At 41.0% G+C, this 24,620-nt stretch overlaps 1 protein-coding gene across 3 annotated transcripts in view; it reads left to right on the forward strand.

Moving 5' to 3' along the window:
- The window catches only part of LOC136866190 (mitochondrial glutamate carrier 1), a 182,121-nt gene that overhangs the window by 34,850 nt on the left and 122,651 nt on the right, over positions 1-24,620 (forward strand). The window lies entirely within an intron of this gene.

Raw genomic sequence — 24,620 nt, forward strand, 5'->3', positions numbered from 1 at the left:
ATGCCGTGACTTCCTGGTGCTTTATGGTCTTTATTCTTCTTCTGCTTCTCTCGTCAGTATTGAAGCTCTGGTTCTTAGTCAAACTGATTAGATGTAGTTATGGCAGTCATTTCTCATAGTTTCATCTGCATATAGATTTTCACAGTACCTTTCCCATATTTTATTGGCCAGTTGTTCCTATCCAGTGAGGGTATCATCTTTATCTTCCACAACCCATGATTTTACAGTGACAGGTAATTTCTTGACCTTCAAGAAGTGATCATAGGGGTCGACTCTGCAGCTTATGTTGTTCAATTTCTTCACAGTATTCATAAATCTTGTTTGCTTTATCAAGTTTGCACTGCTCTTGAATCTGCCGAGAGAGTGGTGCATGCATTTGTAAATATACATCAGCTCTATAATTCTTTTTATCCGTTCCCTTTTCTGTAAGAGTTTAATAATAATAATAATAATAATAATAATAATAATAATAATAATCATCATCATCATCATCATTTCCCCTTTTCCAGCTGACACCGGGTGAGGGCAAATATGGTTCCTATCCACTGTATGAGTTTAATATGGTACTTATAAATTTCGCTTCACGTTAATACACTTTGATACACGGTTTTAAACATGCAGATGTTACTGTAGCATGTATCATATCTAGATAGTCAACCTCAGAATTTGACCATTCCTTGTGGGTCAATAGTCTTTTTTTTCTTTCTGTATGCTGGATATGACTGTACAACTTTTTCCTCTTACCAGGCAAGTTGATCATGCGGTTAGTGTCACACGACTGTGAGCTTGCATCCAGGAGATAATGGGTTTGAATCCCACTGTCGGCAGCCCTGAAGATGGTTTTCCGTAGTTTCCAATTTTCACACCAGGCAAATGCTGGGACTGTACCTTAATTAAGGCCACGGCCGCTTCCTTCCAACTTCTAGGCCTTTCCTATCCCATAGTCGCCGTAAGACCTATCTGTGTCGGTGCAATGTAAAGCCACTAGCAAAAAAAAACATTTCCTGCTACTTTAAGCATCTTGTCTACATAAGGTATTTCCTTACTCAGCCTCTTATACAGTAAAATCCTGTAAATCTGTGACTTTAATGGCTATTTAAAGACTAGTTGAATATTTTTTCTGTCTCTACTATCTTTTAAATTTTCTATTTATACTCATCATTATTTGATATAAAGGATTACTTCCCTTAGGAAATCTACTACTTTCCAATCACTCCTCTTTTTTGAGTGATCGGACCATTCTGATGAACTTGTAGAGCCTTTCCTTATTACCAAAGTTTTTAAACAGTTCAGAATATCTTTAGTTACAAGAAAACCAACTTTGTACTTCCTATATTCCGTAAATGAATTACATCATTGGAGCATAACATTTATGAAGATTATTGGCCCAGCAATTGACTCCCAGGAGAGAATCATTTGATGTCTTGTGCCCGTTACAAATATTGTGATTCGAAAGGCGTTCATGTAGTACCAAATAAAGCACTCCAACTAGATAATTAATTTACTGTCAGGTTAGTAGCCAAAATTTCCTGTAATTGATTTCATGACTGAATAATGAATCTTTCCTGTGAAGAATATCTTCAACTGCTTTTATAGCCAAGGTTTTGGTTGTCTGCTGTAATATTTGAGGATAATGCATTGTAGGATGTTGTTTGGCAAATTTATATGGAATTGATTTCCTACCAGTAATCCCTCCATAGACTGAAAAGGTATTTTTGTTTGAAAGTTTGTAGAGTTTGTTTCAAGTTGGTTTTGAACATGGAATTTGCTGTAAATCCATAGGTTGCTAAGTACGAACCGTTATGTTTGCAGGAGAAAGGGCACAACATACCCTACATTGCTGAGGTGTTTTACATACAAAGACAAAGGAAAACTATCTTTCTCATACAAACCAGGATCAGGCTTCAGAAGAGTTAGCATATAAAAATGTATTGCTATATAAGGAAACTGCTTCTTTTTTACTTATTTGTAAGCTGGACAAATTTTTTCATATACTAGTCAAGAATTTAAAGGCTATTGAAAATACAGAATAATTTCAGTAAGGATAAAAGCCTTCTAACATTGGCTTGGCAGTACATTCTGTAATCCTTAAAAAATATTTTAACATTGTGTATAAGGGTTGACGAAATATATTTAATTGCATTAATTTTGCACTTTTAGTATTATCTTGAGAAATTACTACTACAAATATATAAAGTTTTGGTATTTCCACCTATTCAATACATAATTTAATGCAGTTATTCAACTAGAACATTTATAGAATTGTACAGAACTAGTTTCGACACATAATAGTGTCATCTTCAGCTGTTAATGAAAAATAGGCATACATACAATTCATAATATGACTTAAAATAATGGGTATGGAAAAAACTATTTAAAACTGTTTTGAAAATATTAACACATTAAAAACATTTATAACAAGTAGAAAACTTGCAAGTCAGTTATATGTTAAAAGAGTTCATTAAGTCTCCTTATAAACAGCCGGTTGCGATGTTCTTGAATTTGTGCTCTTGATAAAATGCTGTGGTTCATTCATGTGTATAATGCAGCAGTATCATAAAAGTTGTGAAGGCTTACAATTTTTAGTTTATGTCCTAGGTTTATGAGGTGGAAAACATTCAGATGGCTTCTGAAGATCTTACTAGAGCGTATGTTTCCTAGTTCAATATGGAACCTGTAATGAAATGAAACGCTGTTAAAAAAACCTATGTTGGAACTATCTGAGTCTGTACAACCTGATAATGATGAAATGTTTGTAAGAGGGAGGAGAGACTCGCCTCAAAATGCCGTAGGACGAACCTCCTGTTAGCCACACGCTATGACCGGCAAGAGAGCACTGAGTGTGTGTTTGCAGTCGGACGATGTTAGGAGGGGGGAGTAGGGGCGGGCCGAGGCGGCGTGTGTGGGTCGCGCATGTGAGGGGAATCAGTTGGGCGTGGGCTGCAGAACGAATACTGAGAGAACTTATTGCGTATTATATGTAAGATTAAATTCTTATTTGGAATCTGCACTTTATTAAGAAACTAGCTGATGTACCCGTGCTTCGCTACGGGATTCTCAGAAAGACTGACTTTGTGGTTTTCCTAGCCTGAAATCAACATAGGTCATTACAAAAATGTAGCGATTAAAAGCAATGCCATCATATAAAATACTCGATCAAATGGAAAGCCGCACGTTTTATCACTTTTAACGAACAGTGCTGCGGTTAGATTGCGGTGCCAATCTAATAGTCCAAAGTTCCAGAGCTGGGATGACCAGGCCGTAGATTGCCATGAACACTCATCTGCCATTATTCCGCTAAATATGCACACTGTTCATCCCAATCGGTGCCTCAGAGTAGGGATTGAATAGCCCGAATGCTATGATGATCCAGTGTGTTACTTACCAGTAGTATCAGAAAATTTATAAACCAGGGGAATGGCATGCTAAAGAAGAAAGTTATCTAACTCCCCAGCTACTTCCCATCAATATTCAGATAGGCTGTTACACTCTGTACCACTAGGCGAGTTGACCGTGTGGTTACCGGTGCGCTTGTATCCGAGAGATAGTGGATTCGAACCCCATTGTCGGCAGCGCTGAAGATGGTATTCCGTGGTTTCCCACTTTCACACCAGTCAAATGCTGGGCCTGTACCTTAATTAAGGCCTAAGGCACTCGTAGCCCTTTCCTATCCCATCGTCGCCATAAAACCTATCTGTGTCGGTGCAACGTAAATCAAATAAAAAATACTCTGTACACAGCAGTAATCCTATCTACCGGAGATTAAGGGCAACAGAAGACACAAAGCACATCACGACAAACAATGGTCAATGTAATGTTATTGTTGATCAATGTTATGAGCTTTCTATATTGTAGGCCTTCACATTTAGTTTTCTTTCGACTCTGTGATTTGTAAAATATTTTATACCATAAACTGTAGTTTCTTATTCTCAGACTTTACATACCGATTTTCATGAAATACTGTTTACCCATTTTGTCGTTACTCGGCGCTGATATGTACTTAGTAACAAAAATCCAAATGCATGAATATCTTTGTGATCATAGCCAGTACGGTAACAATGTATAAGACATGAATAATAGGAAATTTTATACTATATAACCTTAGTTATGTAGCATTCATCGATTACACCTCTAATAAGAAATATTTGAGAATTACATTTTAGGCCTTCCCCTAAACTACCATATCACTCAGGGTGAATAAAATAATTTACAGCCTAGACTATAGCGACTTATTTCCTGACTTTGCATACCGATTTTCATCAAGGTAGGACTACTAATAACAACAATATTTGAGAATTAAATTTTAGGCCTTCCCCTAAACTACCATTTTTCTCAGCGTGAATACAATTATTGATAGCCTAGATTGTAGCAACTTATTCCCCAACTTCGCATACCCATTTTCTTTAAAATACGACCACTAATAACATAAATAGTTGAGAATTCAATTTTAGGCCTTCCCCTAAACTACCATTTCACTCAGCGTGAGTAAAATGATTTATAGCGTAGATTGTAGAGGCTCATCCCCCGACTTCACATACCGATTTTCATTAGACCACTAATAACATAAATAGTTGAGAATTCAATTTTAGGCCTTCCCCTAAACTACCATTTCACTCAGCGTGAGTAAAATGATTTATAGCCTAGATTGTAGAGGCTCATCCCCTGACTTCACATACCGATTTTCATTAAATTCTCTTCAACCGTTTTCTCGTGATGCGTGTACATACATACAGACAGACAGACAGACAGACAGAAATTACGGAAAACTGAAAAGTGCATTTTCTTGTTACTATGGACATGACTGATACAGAAATACCATTATTTTCAAATTCTGAGCAATGTACAGACAAAACTCTTATTTTATATATATAGATGTTATCAAAAAGTCGAAAAGGACTTTCGGAGTTTCTGAAATATCATTGAGATTAAGATTGACATTAAAGTATTGGTCTATATGTATGTAGCATTATTCCGTAGCGTTGAGTAATGGTCCTTTACTCAAAGGTTCTTGTATTTGGATATCCTTTTCCAAATTTGGCCGGGCTGAGTGGCTCAGACAGTTAAGGTGCTGGCCTTCTGACCCCAACTTGGCAGGTTCGATCCTGGCTCAGTCCGGTGGTATTTGGAGTTGCTCAGATACGTCAGCCTCATGTCGGTAGATTTGCTGGAACGTAAAAGAACTCCTGCGGGACTAAATTCCGGCACCTTGGCGTCTTCGAAAACCGTAAAAGAGTAGTTAGTGGGACGTAAAACAAATAAAATTATTATTATTATTATTATTATTATTATTATTATTATTATTATTATTATTATTATTATTATTATTATTCCAAATTTGTAAAATTATGTTTTAAATCATGTATATGTTGCCCGACAGCGGAGAATCTATTATATTTTACTGCGTTGACATGCTCAGCGTATCTAATCTTAAAGTTGTGCCCTATTTGCCCTAGGTAGGCACTGCCACAGTCATAGCATTGAAATCTGTAAACACCTGATCTTAGATAAGTGTTGGATTCATTTTAAGGTAGCTGTGTTGTGTAAAACATCGAAACTTTTATTATCCGTTCGAAAAGAAATCTTTACATTGTTCTTTTTTAATATGTTGGTAACTCTATGAATGTTACTATTAAACGTAAAGGTTGAATAAGAAATATGACTTGGTTTATCCCTAATGAGCTTAGTTTGTGGGCAATGTTTAATCTTATTGATTATGCGTTCAATAAAAGAAGTCTTATAGCCGTTAGCATGAGATATTTTACGGATAATATTCAACTCTTTATTTAAATCGGTTTTTGACATTGGAATTCTAAAAGCACGGTAAAATGAAGGACAAAACTAGGGAAAACATTTACCTTCGTGATGCTCAGGGCAAATTAGACATTGCATCCCATAGGCTGTCAAAAACTGCTCACTCGCATAAAATCAGTTGTTTTAAGATTATTTAATAAATTACCACGTTCTGCACAGTCCACTCCTATAAGCAATTTTAAAAGGAAATTGTATGATTGGTTAATAGAAAATTCATTTTATAATACCTCTTAATTCTTAGAAATGCATAATGTTAGTATTAAGTTTTAATAAAAGTTGTACACTTAGCCTTGTTAATTTAAGTACTAAAGTATTATCAGTTGACGAAGCATATTTAATTATATATGGTCAATGGGAAATAAAGATTCTTGATTCTTGCACATGCAAATTCTTACCGGTATTTTGCTTCGCATTGCTATATCAAAGAGGGATATTACAACCATTATAAATGTGTGTTCTTATTCTAGATTAACAAAGTATGGCTGAATGATCAGGGTAGTGGCCTTTGATTTATAGAGTGCCAGGTTCGATTTTTTGGCTATGTCTGATGTTTTGGCCATATTTAGGTTATTCCTCTGACTCGGAGGTGGGTATTGGTGATAGTCTTAATACATATCTTCGTTTACACACAACTTATCACTACCAACAACCACAGAAACTCGCAGTAATGAATACATCCATCCACCTAAGGTTGAAATTGAGAAGGACATAAAATTGGCCTTTATCAGCATTTTTGTCAATACCAGATAATTGGGGAAAAGGCCATGAAAAAAACAAAAGAAAGAATAAAAGATACAAAACTTGTATGCCAAACATTCAATGGCTGTGAGTAAAGGGTTCATGTTTTAATGTTGTTGCTCATAGGTTTTGTGGGTTGAATGTCAAAGGCGAGAGAAATCATACATATTCAAAGGCTTATTTTGGTTTACATTACTCTATCAAGAAGGGACAATAAGACCCATTGTAAAACTTGTGTGCGTATTTTGTATTAGGAAACTGTGAAGAGGTATAATGTAGTAGACATGGTCCTAGTGACCTAGCTACTGCTAGACTTACTGCCTTATCAAGCTGAGATAAGACTTAGTGTACTTGACATTGAGTTGAAACCATTATCAAAGATGTAGATAAAATGATATTTTTGTGTCTCTGATAAAAGGTAATTTTATCTCATTTTGAGAAATGTTGAACTAAACCAGATTTAATGATCACTTTTGCTTCAGCTGATTCCATTACAAAACCTTGGTAGAAAAGGCTTTCCTCATTTCTTATATTGCATGTTAAATGCTCTTCTTACACAAGTGAAGGGTATCATCATTGTTACGGCTTGGATTTCTGGAAATACACATGCAATGCTTTGAAAGATAAAACGCAAGTTGTAAATATGACATAGAAGACATTATTTTTCAAACATTGCTTAAAAGAGCCTCTTTATTCATCATTCTACAAAAGAAGTGAATATTAACTATTGACTACACAATTTCTTATCCTATAAAAAGAATAAACTGACTTTAAAAAAACTATGGAAATGTATTTAGCTGAATTCAAACTTCACTGTAGAGAAGATAAAACTGTCCTGCATAAGAAGAGAGATATGTTCAGTGCCTGTCCTCTGCACAATTAGTGCATTTATGGTTATGTTAATAGAGTTATTTACTAACTGGTAAGAATTATTACCTGACAACATTGATGTTGGAACCACCTAATAAGGAATGTTTGGGACGGGTGAAGGGGATGTAGGCAAGGCCGATCAGCGGTAAACTGGCTACATATTATTTTGCTTGCAAGCTTGTTATTTCTGAGCAAAGGAAATCCAAGATACAAATACCGGCGTTCTTCGTAGGAACGTTTTAATGGGTGCAACGCCCTGCCGTTTTCAGTGACTGCCCAACTAATATAACCTAGATATGTGCTAGTTACGTAATATTAATACATATTTGAGTCATTGGGTGCTCCAAATTAAAATATAAATACTGTAAATTTGTAAATTTAAATGATAAATCTTCATTATTGTCAGCATAATTGCATCAGTTATATCGGAGTTTAAATGTTTGGCTTGACTATCACGTATCGTGTGTGAGCAGTGTCTGTATTAGCAAGGAATCCAATGTGAGCACTCGATTCTGTGAGACGTCACAAATCCGTCTGGCACTCCACAGCAACTGAGTGGTAAGCCCCGGTGTTACACAGTTATGAACAATCAGTAGAACACTGGAAGTTCAAAATTCTCTGTTATGTATTTTTCATGATAATAACACTAAAGTAGTTCAATTTTGCAATTAGTTTACCTGTCTGATATTGTTAATGCCCTGAGGGGAATAAATTGAAATTTTATTACATTAATTTTTTTTCATGCCTGCTACCCAGCTGATGAAAATTCATGGGGAGAACATAGAATACACAACAATCATCTCGTTTTTCTGCATAGTCTACCGAATTAGAGACAATTTTTTTTTCCACTGAATTGGCAACTTTTTTATGCTGTCCTCAAAAAAAAAAAAAAAAAAGTGTGTGCAGCCAGCTGCATACATACTCCTCTACCGTTGCATCATCAGGAAATCTCTTTCCTCTCAGTTCTTCTTTCAGTGGTTCAGACAAGTGATAGTCACAAGGTGACAAGTCTGGGCTGTAAGAAGGATGTTCCAGAAGTGTCCAGTGCGTTTCCTCCAGTTTCCCCCCTGTTACAAGCGGTGTGTGGCCTTGCATTGTGGTGCAGAACAACATCTCGGATCAGTTGCCGGCAACGTTTCTTGTGATATACAGCTTTTGTCTCGACCAAAAGATTGCAGTAATAGGCTGCATTCACTGTCCTTCGTTCATGCAAGAAATCCACAAGCAGAATGCCTATAAAGTCCCAAAAAAACAGTTGCAAGCACCTTTCTAGCAGAAAGGAGTGTTTTGGCCTTGACTGGACCAGCTGCATCTCGCTCCCGCCACTCCATGCTTGCTTGTTTTGACTCCGGGGTGTAATGAAGATCCCAAGTTTCATCAGAAGTCACAATGTAACGCAAAATATCACATCCTTCCTCCTTGTAGCGATTCAGATTTCTCCGACAAACATCTTTGTGGATTTATTTTTGCTGGGTGAGGAGACGAGGAAGCCACAAGGCAGACAATATCCAAAGGTAGAGTTCTTCATTAATGATGACTTGAACACTTCCAAAGCCCAAAGCTTATTCCTATGAGTGAAGCAATTTCAAAAATGTTTATGCACCGATCTTCTTCAATATACCCCCTGTGGGTGGGGGATGAACATGTAGAACACACCCGCGGTATCCTCTGCCCGCCGTAAGAGGCGACCTAGGCGCGGACATGGATTGCGGTTGGATATCGTGTTGGACCTCCTGTGGACAGGAGGCGCTGAATACATTCACTGGTAATCCGTGCCTGTCGTAGAAGGTGACTAAAAGGGTCGTGGCCATGGTCCTCTCTTATCGTTTTTTGAGGGTTAGTTGTAGACCTATTCAAAAATTTTGATGTGCGTGCTGCTCGGAGTTGGGTTTCCTACGTGTGCGACTACACTCAAAACCCCCTGTCAGTAACCACCCAGGAAGCGGCGGGTGGGAGTTTTATGTACCCTTGTAGTAGTATCCACCTGACAACACAGGTCCCCGCACAGCCGAATGCCAGAAGGTCATATTGTCATTATCATTTGTTTTTTATTTTTTCTCTATATTTAATGCTCTGTACACGCTATGGGTTACAAGCTATTGCGGGTGACTGGAGGAAGGGAGTCCTAGTGCTCATTGCCTCAGTCATCCCGTATTAGGCATCGTCCAATGGGGACCCCGGACAGTACCGGCTATGACCAGGTAGGTATTGCCTTGGCAGCTTGGTTCGGCTACAGAGACCCCTGATCGGAGTGGGTGGCATTCGGGGAGGATGATTTCAGACATAGCGCCAAAACCACTACCCAAGTTTTTAACTTTTGATTCCCTAAGGGGGGGGGGGGGGGGCAACCTTTTGGGAACAAGCGCAGCATATTAGTCTGGGTTCCAGCTTCCCTAGGTTCCTGGTTGCTTCCAGAACCGATGGGCAACATTTCAAGCTGGTCAGATCGATTCTTTTCAGTCGACACATCGAAGGTGTATGCGGTGAACTTTGAGGATCTTTTAAAAAAATGCGCAGTGGTGGTTTGCTTCTGAAGACGAGCAATGCGCTTCAAGCAGATCGGTTGCTTAAGTTCGACCACTTTGGCGACATCCCCGTCAAAGTGGAAGAGCACTAAACTTTGAATCTGGTTCGTGAAGTTATTTTCCACCGTGATCTCGTTCTGAACACTGATGATGAATTGATGGAAGACATGGAGCACCGTGGCGTGACACATGTCCGGTGCATTACGCACAAAGTAAACGGTGGAGATGTTGCCATGGTGCATTCATAGTCTCCTTCAGATTGTCAATGTTGCCAGAGAAAGTCAAGGTAACAACCTATCGTTGCGATGTGAGGTCGTACATCCCGCCTCCTATGCAATGTTATCAATGCCAGAGATTCGGACACATGATATCTCGTTGTTTGAATCAGTCTGTGTGTGGTACATGTTGTTTGTTTTTGATTTTGAAGTAAAGGAACTTGTGCCTTGTATACTTTATTGCATTTGATATGTCTTAATGATGCGATATCACAACTTGATGACAGACATGACTGTTGCATGCGTAACCATTTTCAACAATACAAAATCATCCGACCAATCGGTAATAGGCTTGGAAAGTGCCAACTTCAATTAATGAAATACATTTGCAAAAATTAAAAGTCTCTTCATAACACATGTGGAAGAGTAGCTCACGGTGCGGAGAAGTGCACAGCTCCGTACAAGTACACTGACTACTCTGGTCTTAATTCTCCTTGAGATCGGAACTGTTCGACCTATCTGAGTGAGAAGAAGACCCAGGAGATCAAGACCCTGGATGGTCTTTCCTACCAGGAAGCGCGCTGTAGGTTGAATTCTCTGAATGCACCCGTCAAGACACTAGACTTCAGCATGATAGCACAGTCTCTCCCAGGTTCGTCATTTTCAACTGAAACACCTTCCCAGAAGATCGCTGCGTCCAAGCGGCAGTTGCTCCTGTGAGCAACGCCGCAAAGAGAAAGAGCTTGAAGGCGGGTCCATCTCAGCCTTCGAACACTACTAAGCCTGTGCCGGCTAAGAAACCTACGCCGGCACAGCAGGTGAAGAAGACGTCTCCTTCCCTCACGAGGTCAGCAAAAACCGTGCCTAAGCTGGCGGAGTCGGCATCGTCGACCAGGGCTGGGAAATCACCTCCCAGCCCATCTAAACAAGAATCGATGGCGGGGAATAAGAGCGCCCTTATTACGAAGCGTTCTTCCACTTCTCCTACAAATGGGGTCTCGTCCTCCACCTGCATCAGTGGGTTTTACTGCTGGAAAACGTGCGCGCTCCCCTCATAGGATGAAACCCCGCCCCCAGACTACGTAGAAGAAATTCAAGGCATGCATCACCTCGTCTGGTGACAAGGTGATGCACATGGAGCATTTATCTCCATCTTTGGATGGGGATGCTAGTGGCTTTACGTCACACCGACACAGATAGGTCTTATGGCGACAATGGGATAGGAAAGGCCTAGGAGTGGGAAGGAAATGACCGTGGCCTTAATTAATGTACAGCCCCAGCATTTTCCTGGTGTGAAAATGGGAAACCTCGGAAAACCATTTTCAGGGCTGCCGACAGTGAGATTCGAACCCACTATCTTCTGGATGCAAGCTCACTGCCGCGCGCCCGTAACCGCACTGCCAATTCGCCCGGTCGGATGGGGATATGAATGTAGATTAGGTAGCATTACGCTGCTTCTAACCTAAACCTCAGAAGTCCACGCCCTGTTACAATGGAATTATAACGCTTATGATAGGCATCTTGCTGAGCTCAGCCAGCTCATCAGCGAATATTCAGCAAGTATAGTCTGTATTCAGGAAACAAATTTCAGACCAGGTCATCAAACGGTCTTGAGAAATTTTCAACCATACTTGACAGAACGACATTATGTTCACCGGGCTTCCAGTGGCGTTGGCATTTTTTACCGTTCCGATACCTACAGCAAAGAGATTACACTAAGAACCCCGCTCGAGGCTGTAGCAGTTCGTGTTCCGCTGCCTGTCATAGCAACATTCTGTAATGTTTATTTTCCACCAGGCCATCCTCTTAGCATAAATGTTACTGATCTTATAGATCAGCTTCCCCCTCCCTTCCTCTTACTGGGCGATTTTAACGCCTTGCCCCAAGGGAAGAGAGTTGGAAACGTTAGTAACAGAGCTGGATTTATGTATTTTGTGTACGGGTGAACCAACTCATTTCAGTGTACGTTACGGCACATACTCTCGCATAGACTTAAGTCCATGCAGCCGAACGTTGGTTCTGCTGTTTCGGTGGAATACACACGATGATCTCAGTGACAGTGACCATTTTCCCATTATTCTTACTTTGTTAAAACAAAAATCCTTGGAGGCTCCTTGGCCAAAGTTCCGAACCCTAGCTGTCTTTAACAATACCAAGCGGACCGTGGACGGTGAAATAACTTACGTAACACACATTATCCTTGCTGCTGCTGAGGAGTCCATTCCCTCCTTCTCAAGGAGTCCTTGCCGAAAACTCGTTCCTTGGTGAAACGAAGAAATTACAGCAGCCATCAAAGAACGCCGTCACGCTCATAAGCATTATCGTAGGCAGTCTGCTGTGGCCAACTTGGTAACATTTAAAAAACTCCGCTGAGGCGCAAGTTCTTATTCGCCAAAGTAAGAATGCTTCGTGGGAGAGATATGTGTCATCTATGACGTCACATACTCCATCATCTCAAGTGTGGACTAAACTTCGACGTATTTCGGGTATCCAAGGATCATCTTCTGTACTGGGAATTTCCATTGCAGGCAGTATTGTCACTGAACCACTCTCGATTGCTAACCATCTTGCAAGTCAGGAATTACCATCGTAATTTCCTCGCTCTGAAGCAGGAGGCAGAACGTCATCACCTTAGTTTTGCCACTCAAATTTCGGAGGACTATAACGTGCCCTTTACGGTGTGGGAACTCCGCAGCACTTTGGCACTTTTCAAGAACACATCTCCTGGGCCAGATGTTGAAACACCTTAGTGAGGGTAGTCTATTCTATCTCCTTCGAGTGTTCAACCGAATCTGGATAGAGGGTGAGTTTCCGTCTCAGTGGTGAAAGGCATAGTTATTCATGTCCTCAAGCCTGACAAAAATCCTAAATAAGCAGGAAGCTATAGACCTATTTGTCTCACTAACTGTTTGTGTAAGCTATTTGAGAGGGTGGTAAATCGCAGACTTGTGTGGTATCTGGAGAAACAAGGACTTTTGTCCGAGTACCAATGTGGTTTTCGAGCCGCTCACTCGACCACTGACCATCTGGTACGCCTGGAGAGTTCTAACCAGGATGCATTTCTCCGCAAACAGCATTTGGTGGCTGTTTTCTTTGACTTAGAAAAGGCCTATGACACCACATGGCGATATGGTATCCTTTCAGAACTGCATCAGTGGGGATTCTGAGGTAACTTGCTGGTATTTATTGCGAATTTTTTGTCCCTCCGTCTATTCTATGTCCGAGTTGGGAGGGCATATTCGCAATACCCCATGCAAGAAAATGGAGTCCCACAGGGATCGGTTCGTAGTGTCACTCAGTTTGCGATTGCCATAAACGGTATTTTCGCTGCTGCTGGTTCAGCAGTAATACCGTCGCTATATGTGGACGATTTTGCTCTGCATTATAGCTCGCTTAATATGGCAGCCACGGAGCGGCAATTACAGCAAGCTATTAGAAGAGTAGAATGGTGGACTTTAGAACATGGCTTTTGGTTTTCAAGTGAGAAGACCACTTTTGTCCACCTTTGCTGGAAGCGAACTCTTCATGCGGATCCTGAGCTTGTCTTAGGGAATGTTGCTCTTCCTGTAGTTGACACCAATTTCTTGGGCTCCTTTTCGATAGCTAATTATCGTCGGAGCCACATGTTTGTCAGTTGAAATTACAATGCACCAAGAAGTTGAATATCATTAAGTTTCTTAGCAGGACTAATTGGGGTGCAGACCGCACGGTGCTCCTACGATTTTATAGGGCACATATATTATCCAGGTTAGACTACGGCAGTGCGGCATATGGATCAGCAAGGCAAAGCGTCCTTGCGTACCTGAATAGCATCCACCGCAACGGGGTAAGTTTGGCGACGGGAGCTTTTCCTACAAGCCCCATTGCTAGCCTGCTCGCTGAATCTGGTGCGCCAGCCTTACGCCTGAGGTGCCAGCAAATGCTTCTGTCCTATGCTGCAAATTTGCAACAGATGCCACTTCACCCAAGCTATCCTTGCGTATTTCACAATTGAAACCATCCGCTGTACGATGCTAATCCTCGAGCAACACGGCTGGTTGGAATACGCTTGGATAGCGTCACAGAATGTTTGATGTACCTTTGGTTACCTGCCTTGTCAGACAACCAAGTAACTCCGTGGTTAATATGACGACGTGAAATAATCCTGGATCTGCATACTGGCCTGAAGGAAAACATGGACCCCTTCGATTTATCGGAGGCTCTTTCTGTCCGTTGTTGGTCGGTATCCAGGTTCAGTCGTCGTTTACACGGATGGTTCAAGGACAGAAACGAAGGTGGGCAGTGCGTTCATTGTTGACAATGATAGGTTTCTTTTGCTCTCCCGGAAATCTGTAGTGTGTACACAGCAGAGCTCTATGCTATCTGTGAAGCTCTGCGTTATCCACTGTCCGATGAGCGCCGACACTTTCTTCTGTGTACTGACTCCGTGAGCTCGCTACAGTCTATTGATACCTGTTTCCCTTGACTCCCTCTGGTGCAGCGGATCCAGGACCTGCTGGCCGGGTGTTCGGATGCCGGTACCAGAATCACATTCATGTGGTTCCCAGGCGACATGGGTGTAGACGGAAACAAGATAGCAGATATGGCTGCCAAGGAGGCGGTTACACTGCCCCCGTTGCCTTACAAGGTTCCAGCAAGTGATTTTTGCACTCAGCTGAGACATCTGGTTATGTCCCATTGGGAGATGGAGTGGCAGGCCATTCCCCTTCCAAATAAGCTGAGAGCGATAAAAGGAACCACAAAGGTATGGAGGACTTCCCTTCGGGCTTCTCGGAAGGAAGCAGTGATATTGTCGTCTTCTGATCGGGCACGGTATACTAACACACTCCTATTTACTGAAGGGAGAACCCCTCCAGTGTGTACTTGCGGCAGTCATCTTACCGTGGTGCACATCCTTACAGAGTGTGTGGACCTGGTCGATCTGCGCCGTAGGCGTAACCTCCCGAGTACAATCTCCCTCATCCTGCGAGATGACTAGCAGTTAGCAGACCTCGTCATCCGTTTTATGAGGGTTAGTGGTCTTTTTTATCGTGTGTAATGATGTCCTTTGTCCTAGTGTATTTGTGTTAACTATGCTTGTATCCCATTGACTTTATTTTAGTTTGTGTTGAGTATTTTAATGTGTAATTAATGTGTTATTTTAACTTCTAACTTGAATTTTATATATATATACACACACACACACACGAGTATATCTGTATTTCCAGGCAATGCCTTATTCCATTATCACCTCTATTTTCCATACTTTTATTAGAACATAAGGCATTGCGAATTAGATCCACTGAGTGTTTTGATCTCATAATCATTTTTCATCACCATTTATTTTAAACTCTAGTCAGTGGATACATTTTAATCATCCTCTCATGTCTTCCATTTCGCACCATTAGGGGCCGATGACCGTAGATGTTAGGCCCCTTTAAACAAGCATCATCATCATCTTCTTCTTCTTCAGTATGGTCATGTACAGCAAGAATGTTGTTTGCAGTGATGTTTATCCGTGGTCTTCTTTGGTGAGGCTCGTTTTCCACTTCTTCTCCTCCTGCCAAAAATTGTTTGTGCCATTCATGCACCTGGGTCTTTGAAAGAGTTTGCGTCCCCAAATTGTGCACGGCGCCTTGAAACTTGATGATGATGGGGCTGTGCCACGGACGTGTGTACCTCTGGCTCGCTCGTGGCGTACTTTATTGGATATCTATGGTGCGTGACGCATCAAGACCCCTACTCCGGACATCCCCACCAACATCCTCTCAAAGTTCCACCCACTTCTGTTCCCTACCGGAGCCACTAATTTTAAATTATATTTAATGCACTTAGTAATATAACCAAGAATAAGCTTTTGTATCATTTTTTAGTCAATGTGACTTAATGGTAAAATATAGCAGACTATGCATTTATATGACGTACAGAAAAGCTAGACAAGTTTAATATAAGTTTGAAAAAAGAGACCAAGGTATATAAATCTGAACTTTTATCATAAATAATTCAATATTAAAAGTCCAAAGTTTTTTATTTGATTGAGATACTGTTACTTTATTACTTGAAATTACTGTCCAGTCATGCTCCAGAAAGAATGTTATAGAGGTTGCTTTCTGTCAGCACTGTATTTTCATATTAGTTGAAGGTGTGTGCAGTAAATATTCTCAGAGTACTTGTCTTGATGCCCAAAATAAAACTTGAAATGATGAATAAACCATTGTAATGGCAGAGATCCAAGTCTTTTATTTTAAGGCTGTCTGGCCTACTATGCTGACTGGATATTGGGCTGTCTATCAGCATTCCATTGAAAAGGAATTGAATGTCGCAGGCCTTTGCTCAGATATGAAAGAGACTTATATTGAAACAATTTATTTAATCTAAAGCATTGTAATTCAGTTTTGAATGTCTCCTAAGGTACTGCACATATTAAGGATGTTGTTGTTTGAGTCATCAGTCCATAGACTGGTTTGATGCAGCTCTCATGCCACCCTATCCTGTGCTAACCATTTCATTTTTACGTAACTACTGCATCCTACATCTGCTTGTAATATTCATACCTTGATCTACCCCTACTGTTCTTACCACCTACACTTCCTTCAAAAACCAACTGCACAAGTCCTGGGTGTCCTATCATTCTATCAATTCTTCTTGTCACATTTAGCCGAATCGATCTCCTCTCACCAATTCAGTTCGGTATCTCTTCATTCGTGATTCGATATATCCATCTCACCTTCAGCATTCTTCTGTAACATCACATTTCAAAAGCTTCCATTCTCTTTCTTTCTGAGCTAGTTATCCATGTTTCACTTTCATACAATGCCACGCTCCACACAAAAGTTTTCAAAAACATCTTTCTAATTCCTATATCAATATTTGAAATGAGCAAATTTCTTTTCTTAAGAAACTCTTCCTTGCTTGTGCTAGTCTGCATTTTATGTCCTTCTTACTTCTGCCGTCGTTAGTTATTTTACTACCCAAGTAACAATATTCATCTACTTCCTTTAAGACTGCATTTCGTAATCTAATATTTCCTGCATCACCTGCCTTTGTTCGACTGCATTCCATTACTTTTGTTTTGTACTTACTTATTTTCATCTTGTACTTCTTACCCAAGACTTCATACATACCATTCATCAGCTTCTTGAGATCTTCTGCAGTCTCAGATAAAATAACATCATCAGCAAATCTCAAGGTTTTGATTTCCTCTCCTTGGATTGTGATTTCCTTTCCAAATTTCTCTGTGATTTCCTTTACTGCCTGTTCTATGTAAACATTGAAAAGGAGGGGGGACTAACTGCAGCCTTGCCTCACTCCTTTATGGATTGCTGCTTCTTTTTCAAAGCCCTCGATTCTTATCACTGCAGACTGATTTTTATACAGATTGTAGATAATTCTTCGTTCTCAGTATCTCATCCCAATCACCTTCAGAATCGTAAATAGCTTGCTCCAATCAACATTATCAAATGCCTTTTCTAGATCTACGAATGCTATGTACGTGGGCTTGTCCTTCTTGATTCGATCCTCTAAGATCAGACATAAAGTTAGGATTGCTTCACGTATTCCTATATTTCTTCTGAAGCCAAATTGATCTTCTCCCAACTCAGCTTCAACTTGTTTTTCCATTCTTCTGTAAACAATAAGTGTTAAAATTTTGCGGGCATGAGATACTAAACTAATAGTGCGGAAGTTTTCACACCTGTCAGCACCGGCTTTCTTGGGAATAGGTATAACAATATTCTGCCGAAAATCGGATGGGACTTCTCCTGTCTCATACATCTTACACACTAAATGGAATAACCTTGCCATGCTGCTTTCTCCTAAGGCAGTCAGTAATTCAGAAGCAATGTCATCAATTCCAGGTGCCTTGTTCCTATTTAGGTCTCTCACAGCTCTGTCAAACTCTGACCTCAAAATTGGGTCTCCCATTTCATTAGCATCAACAGCAGTGGCGGCTCGTGCTGAATTGTGTTGGTGGTACTGCAATATGAGCGCCAGTCCATTGCAGTAAGTGTAATAGTGAAATCTAAATTCGCACTGCACACGAGAAGTGTCAGCTTATCTCGTGTGCAATCCGTTCTCCAATCCCGCGAATGCGTCTAATGGGCCCCTCTCTCTCCATGTCCTATCAGCTTTGAAGTTCCCGAAAATTGACAGAAAAAATGCAGGTAAACATACAGTACATCTCAATTTCTAAGACTCCCTGACTTCGAGTGGCTTCGACAATATAAAGAACCGACTTGTACAAAAAATACAATGGTTAAAATGTTACAGTCCGCCTCTGTGGTGTAGTGGTTAGCGTGATTAGCTGCCACCCCCGGAGGCCCGGGTTCGATTCCCGGCTCAGCCACGAAATTTGAAAAGTGGTACGAGGGCTGGAACGGGGTCCACTCAGCCTCGAGAGGTCAACTGAGTAGAGGTGGGTTCGATTCCCACCTCAGCCATCCTGGAAGTGGTTTTCCGTGGTTTCCCACTTCTCCTCCAGGCGAATGCCGGGATGGTACCTAACTTAAGGCCACGGCCGCTTCCTTCCCTCTTCCTTGCCTATCCCTTCCAATCTTCCCATCCCTCCACAAGGCCCCTGTTCGGCATAGCAGGTGAGGCCGCCTGGGCGAGGTACTGGTCATACTCCCCAGTTGTATCCCCCGACCAAGAGTCTGAAGCTCCAGGACACTGCCCTTGAGGCGGTAGAGGTGGGATCCCTCGCTAAGTCCGAGGGAAAAACCGAACCTGGAGGGTAAACAGATGATGATGATGATGATAAAATGTTACAAAAATAAAGCATTTCTTCCCCTTACCGTACCGAAAATAATTCTGATCTAGTATCGAACAAAACAAACCAAACCTCATGACTGATTGGCCTTGGCCCACCACGCGACCGCTGCTCAGCTCGAAGGCCTGCAGATTATGGGGTGACGCATGGTCAGGGCGACGAATCCTCCCGGCCATTATTCTTGGCTTTCTAGACCAGAGTTGCAATCTCACCGTCAGATAGCTCCTCAGTTGTGCTGTAACCACATAGGTTGAGTGGACCTCGAACCAGCCCTCAGATCTAGGAGGTAAAAATCCGTCCTCGCCGGGAATCGAACCCGGGGCCTCCGTGTGAGAGGTAGTCACGCTACCAATAGACCGCAGGGCTTGAGATCTGTACATAACGTTTGCAGCCAGCTTTCTTAATGGAGGGGTAAATCGTGTGATGATACTAACGTTCCTATTTTCATGAATACCTCGCCTTCATCTGTACCATTACGGAGAAAAATCTTCACGATTACTTGTAAAGTGATCATTCCGGTATTGATCTAATTACGTTTACGGCTTGTCTCATTTTGCCAGCAGTATTACGTTTGTCGAAAAGAGGACACTTTAAACCCTTGAAATAATTCTTTGCTACAGCGCGATCCAATAGCAAGAGGTAAACTCGGAGCAATGCCATTTCAATACAAATCGTCAAGGCCGTCCTTTCCTTTCACATTCTGTAAGGCAAGGTCGTCCCATAGAGGGTTGAGAGAGGAGAGAAGAGAGGGTGTGATTTACAGCCGCGCTCGGGGAGAAACTGTCAACAATTCCAAGTAGTGGCACTTCTCAGATGCAGAGCTCCTTCGAACAATATTATACCGTACACCAAGAAATGCAAGGCAAGTTTGTAGCTTTGCGAGGTGTTACGGATCCTTTTTTTACATGTGTAAGTCGAACCACAGGACATATTTTTAGTTTTGAATATACACATGCATTGGCCGGGAGTCGAGCTATGCCATCTTGGTTAGATACGGATAATTACACCACTATATTAGCATGCCTTATACCAGCAACATACGTATAAATAACATTAATTTCATACTGAACCATAAAAATAATTATTTAAACTGTAAACTCACCCTATTTCTTGTAGATGAATTCCATGCGACGATCTTTCTGACGAACGAAGTGGTCTATGACTCGCTCATTAAAGCTGGGTATACTGGCCACAAATTCCCGTTCAATAGACAGCATGGATAATGCATTCAGTCTTTCTTGGCAAATGGTTGACCGGAGAAAGGTTTTTACTCGTTTCAGAGTAGAAAAGCAACGTTCGGCTTCTGATGTAGTCATTGGAGTTGTGATGAGAATGTCCAGCAGTTTAACAGTTTCTTTGAAAGTGTCACACAAATTATGTCTTAAAAAGTAATTTAATAATGGTGTCAGACCTTGGATATGGCTGAAATCCTTTCTCATGTACATTATCGACAATTCTGTTTGTAAACGATCTTTATCGAGCATTGGGTAATTTTGAACGGTGGTATTCAGTTCCTCGGTTGGAAAGTTCAAGGTATACTGTAGGAAGTTACCTGATAAGAATAGTGCTGAAGCTATTAAATGGCCGTTGAATTCGAATCGGTGCTTTACATTTCTTGTGATTACGTCACAAACTTCCAAAGCTGCAACGCGATGATCACTTACAGAATCGTCTGGGCGCTTACGTTTCGGGTCTTGGGAAACTGATTTCTTTGAAAGAATGTCTGCTTGATTCGTAATTCCATCCATGTTACTTCTTACCGACGATATACTTGTTTCAAAATATCTCAGCGACCTTTCGATATCATTAAGGTCAGTTTTTACTTTCTGTAGTTGATTGAATAATATATCAACATGGGGCATAACATGATGAAAAAATGTCAACCAAAAGATGAATTTGTCACTTTCTAACATTCTTTCTATTGCTGAAGCTTGATTAATGGTCGTCGTCTGTCGTGATTCTTCTTGTATTTCTTACATACACTCAATAATATCACTTCGGTGTTCGTACACAACATTCACTGTGCGGCTTTTGAAATTCCATCGTGTAGGTGCAGAACGAGGTACCCTTCGCTGTACTATCTTATCCAGCACAGCAGTGCGTTGCGGAGAATTAGAAAAGAACGACGGTATTTCTTGTAAATTGGAAAAAAATAACCTGACTTGCTTGTTTTGTGACGACGCTTGGGCCATTATTAAATTCAATTGGTGAGCATAACAATGCACAAAATGTGCTGTTGGATACTTCTCCTTGATTTTTGTTTGCACACCCCCATGCCTGCCACTCATGACATTTGCCCCATCATAACACTGAGCAATTAGTTTGTCTGAAGGAATGATCGGTAAAATTTCATTTAATATTGTTTGCGTGAGTGTTTCGGCATCAGAATCAGATGGTAAAATAAATCCACCAAAACGCTCAACTGGACAACCATTTATGACGTACCGGTAAACTAAAACCATCTGACACTGTTGAGCGCAGTCACTAGTTTCATCGGCCATAATAGCAACAAAGGATGCCTGTCCTAATTCATGAGAAATTACATCACGACAAACTGCTAACATACTGTCCAATAATTCATTTTGGATGGTTTTAGACGTGCCTTTAAACTGCCTAGAACTTTCTAAATGTTCCCTTAACGTGCTATCCAAATCGGCACATAAATCAATCAAGCCATGAAAAATACCCCGGTTTAGTGAATCTTCTTTTTCATTATGACCACGCAAGGCTAGTTCAAAAGATCCACAGAATTTTATACAATTAAGTATTTTGGATAGAACATACCTATTTTTTGTGACATTCTCATTATGCATTTGAATGTTAATCCAATACGCAGAATCGAGTTGCTGTTGAATGTTCACAGTTCCTAATAATGCAAGTTCTGTCTGATTGTTCAAATGAGTCTTTGAATTTTCATGCTTCTTAATTTTTTTGCTTAGATGTACGAGATCTTTCACTCCAGTTTTTGACCATAAGGGCTCACCACTGAATAAAACGCATGGAAAGCAGAATAGAGCATTGGCATTGTTACAGCCACAAATCCATTTATTTCTATTATATATATCTTTATTAAAACGCCTTGTGTACGCTTTACCTCGACTGGAACCTGACACTTCTATTGTTAAATTCGGAAGGGGTCTCCCTTGTTCTTTAATTAGTAGTCTTTCCTCATAAGTTAATGCAGAAAATGGCTTCGACAACAAGTTCTTCACGACATCCATATTTAAACATGTAATAATTAAACTTCGCTTATTGGCCTACACTAATCTACTCTACCTGTGAATTTCTGCTGAGCACTTGCATAAAACTGACACCAAAACAACAATTTCTTAAATATATTTCCACTCACACGCTTTCTTAACAAAACTGCACTGGAAACTGGCGCGAAAAATCACAGCCTGGAACGTCTAATACAAACGAATAAGCCACCTGAGCTGCAAGGCATGCAGTACAAACAGAACCTTATGTGCTTATGGGCGACTCCTAACTACCGTTTTCTCCGATAGGTGGCTAAAAGTGTGGTTCTCATGCTTTCTTCACAGAGCTGGCGTTCACAGTCCCGAACAAGGTTGCCAGATCGCCAGATCACTAGTAACCGAATGGCTGTCAGTCTTTGGCACAATAACAACACAGCATGACAGATGGGATTGCTCATCGCTGTATATCACATCTTTCCACTCAGGTGGTTCTGCAGCTCTGCAGATCGTATTATGGAGCCGCGCCTGATCAACAGCCTCTTCTTGTTCCAGAACCAAATTATCTACATCTTTACCTTGATACAACTGTTGGATATGTTCTTGCCATCTTTCTGCATTGTCTTCTTTCCCTAGGAATGGCTTTCCATCTGAGTTCTTAATATTCATACACCTAGATATCCTTTCTCCAAAGGTTTCCTTGATTTTCCTGTATGCAGCATCTACCTTTCCCATGACCATTAACCTTCGACATCCATGCACTTCTCCCTCAGCCATTCTTCCTTAGCTACCTTGCACTTTCTATCCACGTGATTCTTTAATCACCGGTATTCTTTTCTGCCCTCTTCATTTCTAGCATTCTTGTATTTTTGTCGTTCATCAATCAGGTCTAGTATCTCCTGAATTATCCACTGATTCTTAGTTGATCTTTTCTTCCTTCCTAACATCTCTTCAGCAGCCACACTGACTTCATTTTTCATGACTATCCACTCTTCCTCTATTGTGTTTCCTTCAGCCTTTTCATTTAGCCCTTGTGCCACATGTTCCCTGAAACAATCCCTGACACTCTTTTCTTTCAACTTGTCTAGATCCCATCTTTTTGCATTCTTTCCTTTCTTCAATTTCAGAGGGCATTTCATGACCAACAAGTTGTGATCAGAGTCCACGTCTGCTCCTGGGAAAGTTTTGCAATCCAACACCTGGTTTCTGAATCTTTGCCTAATCATACTGTCTATTTGATACCTTCCAGTGTCTCCAGGTCTCGTCCACGTATACAGCCTTCGTTTGTGGTGTTTGAACCAAGTATTGGCAAGGACTAAATTATGATCAGTGCAGAATTCAACCAGCAGAGTTCCTCTTTCGTTCCTTTGTCCCAATCCAAATTCTCCTACTGTATCACCTTCTCCTCCTTGGCCTACCACTGCATTCCGGTCTCCCATCACAATTAGATTCTCGACACCTTTTACATATTGTATTAAATCTTCTATTTCTTCATATATTCTTTCGATTTCCTCATCCGTTGAGCTAGTAGGCATATAGACCTGCACTATTGTGGTGGGCATTGGTTTGGTGTCTATCTTGACGACAGTAATTCTTTCACTATGCTGGTCGTAGTAGCTTACCTGCTGCCCTATTTTCTTATTCATTATTAAACCAACTCCTGCATTTCCCCTGTTTGATTTTGTGTTGATAATTCGGTAGTCGTCTGACCAAAAATCCTGTTCTTCCTGCCAATGTACTTCACTTATACCAACTACATCTAACTTTAGTCTATCCCTCTCCCTTTTCAGATTCTCTAACCTACCATAATGATTCAAACTTCTAACATTCCACGCTCTGACTCGCAGAATGTCAGTATCCATCTTTCTGATAATCGCCCCCTCTCGTGTAGTCCCCACCCGGAGATATGAACGGGGGACTAGTTTACCCCCAGAATATTTTATCCGGGAGGAAACCATCATCAGTACATCATTCATACAGAGAGAGCTGCATGTCCTCGGGAGTTAGTTACGGCTATGGTTTCCCGTTGCTTTCAGCCGATTAGCAGTATCAACACAGCTAAGCCATGTTGAGTATTATTACAAGGCCATATCAGTCAATCATCTAGACTGCCGCCCTTGCAACTTCCGAAAGGCTGCTACCCCCCTTTCGATGAACCATTCGTTAGTCTGGTCTCTCAACAGATACCCATCCGATATGGTTGCACCTGCGGCTCGGCTATCTGCATCATTGGGACACGCAAGCCTCCCCACCGCGTCAAGGTCACATGGTTCATAGAGGAGGAAGGATGATATATTGATGTTAAATTGCCTCTCAGAGGTCAGCTAAAATAACTATGTGCACAAACTCACCTGGAGGTAGTATTCATTATAAATTTTGCCCACAAACAGTCTAGAAAAATTTATTAGAGTTACCTTCATTGACCTGTCTCAGTCTCATCCTCGGCTTTGACAATATGAAATTGACCGAGGTATGAGTGATGCCAGTAAGGCCATTCCTTATACAGCCAGTCCCTGTTATG

This window comes from Anabrus simplex, chromosome 3, assembly GCF_040414725.1.
Source record: "Anabrus simplex isolate iqAnaSimp1 chromosome 3, ASM4041472v1, whole genome shotgun sequence".
Classification (NCBI taxonomy): domain Eukaryota; kingdom Metazoa; phylum Arthropoda; class Insecta; order Orthoptera; family Tettigoniidae; genus Anabrus; species Anabrus simplex.